This window comes from Glycine max, chromosome 14 (genome assembly GCF_000004515.6).
Source record: "Glycine max cultivar Williams 82 chromosome 14, Glycine_max_v4.0, whole genome shotgun sequence".
Classification (NCBI taxonomy): Eukaryota; Viridiplantae; Streptophyta; class Magnoliopsida; order Fabales; family Fabaceae; genus Glycine; species Glycine max.
In genome coordinates this window covers 25,491,011-25,493,844 of record NC_038250.2, presented here as the reverse complement: position 1 = coordinate 25,493,844, position 2,834 = coordinate 25,491,011, and the positions used below count along the sequence as shown (strand labels likewise).

The 2,834-nt window shown below is 38.4% G+C and overlaps 1 non-coding gene across 1 annotated transcript; it reads left to right on the top strand.

The window, feature by feature from the left end:
• The first annotated feature begins 422 nt into the window (after window positions 1-422).
• LOC112999488 (small nucleolar RNA R71) lies at window positions 423-529 on the top strand. The gene has a single exon (XR_003264674.1). It is a non-coding gene; the product is annotated as a small nucleolar RNA R71 (small nucleolar RNA).
• Window positions 530-2,834: the final 2,305 nt, after the last annotated feature.

The window sequence follows — 2,834 nt, the reverse complement described above, 5'->3', positions numbered from 1 at the left end:
TATTGTAAATGTTTGCAGCATAAGCTTCGGGCTGCTCAATTGCTCCAGGTTGCTGCATGGAAGGGCAAAGGTCTGTATGGTGGTCAGCAGAGGAGCACAAACCACAGACCCTTGCGAAAGGTACAGATTTCTGGTTCAAGGCCAGCTGGGTTACCAAGTTAACCAATGCATCCAGTTTGCCTTCAAGCTTCTTAGTTTCAGATGATGCAGCTGAGTTTGTAGCTACCTCATCCACTCCTCTAATGACTATAGCATCATTTCTGGCGCTAAACTACTAGGAGTTGAAAGCCATCTTCTCAATTAAATTTCTGGCTTCAGTAGGAGTCATGTCTCCAAGGGCTCCACCACTGGCAGCATCTATCATACTTCTCTCCATATTACTGAGTCCTTCATAAAATTATTGGAGAAGCAGCTGCTCTGAAATCTGATGGTGAGGGCAACTGACACATAGTTTTTTAAATCTCTCCTAGTATTCATACAGGCTCTCTCCACTGAGTTGTCTAATACCTGAGATATCCTTCCTGATGGCTGTGGTCCTGGAAGCAGGGAAATGTTTTTCTAAGAATACTCTCTTAAGGTCATCCCAGCTCGTGATGGACCTTGGAGCAAGGTAATACAGCCAGTCCTTTGCCACTCCCTCTAAAGAATGAGGAAAAGCCTTCAGAAATATGTGGTCCTCTTGGACATCTGGGGGTTTCATGGTGGAGCAGACAATATGAAATTCCTTCAAATGTTTGTGCGGGTCTTCACCTGCAAGGCCATGAAACTTTGGAAGCAAATGAATCAGTCCAGTTTTAAGAACATATGGGACATCCTCATCAGGGTATTGGATGCACAAGCTTTCGTAGGTGAAATCAGGTGCAGCCATTTCCCTTAGAGTCCTCTCACGGGGTGGAGGTTGTGCCATGTTCTCAGAATGTTCAAAATCAGAATGCTCAGAATCAGAATGCTAAAAAATAATGCTCAAAATCAGGATGATCAAAATCACCAATAACAGAATGCACAGATTCACCAGTAATGGAATGCTCAGGATGATCAAAAGGTATAAAATGATGCATAACTAATCTATGAAATGTCCTATCTATCTTAGGATCAAAGGGTTGTAAGTCAGATGGATTGCCGCTAGTCATACACTACATTCAGCATGCACAACTAGTTGCCTTGTCATGTAAATAAAGGTGTAGGTTTGAACTACAACTACCCTCAAATGATATCCAAATGACTTGAAATTTTGTGAGCAACCTTATAAAATGATGAGAAGATAGCACAAAAAATGTCAGGCAAAAATTCAAAGTCTAACTATGGAAGCTAAAAATGGTAGGTTAAGAAAAATAAGTGAATAAAACTTGAAAAATAAAAAACTTTTGACAGAATCACTTTTTTTTGGACGATGGAGACCTCAGCCGGCCTACAGCAGGCCTCCATGGCGTAGGAAATTTTTTTCTACCCCAAATACATATATAATAATTGCGATTCTGATAACCGGAGCAAAAGTTATGGTCGTTTGAAGTTTTGACAAACACAAAATTTGCTACTTTTTTGGAACTTTCAAATCTGATCAAACTAAAGGCTCTAGCTATTTTTCCCACAAAATATGGATTGAAAGAAGTTACCACAAAAAAATTCAGCCAAAAATAACAACCTTAGCTTCTAAAACAAAAAATCCAAAATAATTCAGCATGGGTGGTCGCTAAAATCCGTCGCTACATGATTTCTACTACTACTTTGTTTTGCCGCAAGCAAAAGTGGTCGCTAAGTCCGCCGCAAAACACTATTCACAGCAAAACACCCAAGACTGAAACAGTGGTCGCTAAGAACGAAACAGTAGCATTAGAACAGAAAAACCTGAAAACCATAAACTCTAAGCTCTGAATAATAGTCTAACAGAATGCCCTGCACGAATCCCAATGCTGCTATTTAAAAAGAGTCACTCAAAGTCACTGGGCTCTATTCCAATACTCTGGCCCAAAACGAAATAAACAATGAACCACATAAAATAAAATTGTGAAATTTCCTAATTAGAAATTAACTAAGGTAAGCGCTGCTTTATTTGCCCTCTTCAAGTCCACAACCAAAATCCGGATTAAGCCCAATATTTCATTAATTCCTGAAATTAGATTAAAAACATCAAATTAGCTAAATGAGCCCAAATAATAAAACTGCCTAATTAATTGACAATTAAGACCAATCAGTAATTAAAATGGTTCAAAAAGGGTTTAGAAAATAGAAGAAAATGATGGCACATCAAAACCCCCCATACTTAGCCTTTTGCACTCCTGGGCAAAATGAAACAAAGAACAAAATCCAAGGATATCAAAGAGAGAGAAACGAAAACATTCACATATTTCTCAATGAACATCAAGGAATGAAAGGAATGGGTAACATCTAACATAACGAGATCCGAAAAGTCAAGACATTCATGAAAATCATCCAAGCAACCCAATCATGGCACATCAAAACCCCCCATACTTAGCCTTTTGCACTCCTGGGCAAAATGAAACAAAGAACAAAATCCAAGGATATCAAAGAGAGACAAATGAAAACATTAATAACAAAATTAACCTAGAGAAAAAAAAAACTAATAAATTTAAACTAGAAAACCCAACAAAATTAAACAATTTCTCCCCCCCCCCCCCCCTCACACTTAAACAACACATTATCCTCAATGGAGCACAATCATAAAATCAAGAACAATCAAAACAATCGATAAATTTGGACAAGTGCAATAAATGTAAAGAAGGAGACAGAAAAAGAAAACTCCCTAAGTCATGGTGGAAGAGAAGTAGGGTGAAGTAAGGAGATCTCCTTCACCACTACATCCATTAAGGAAGGAT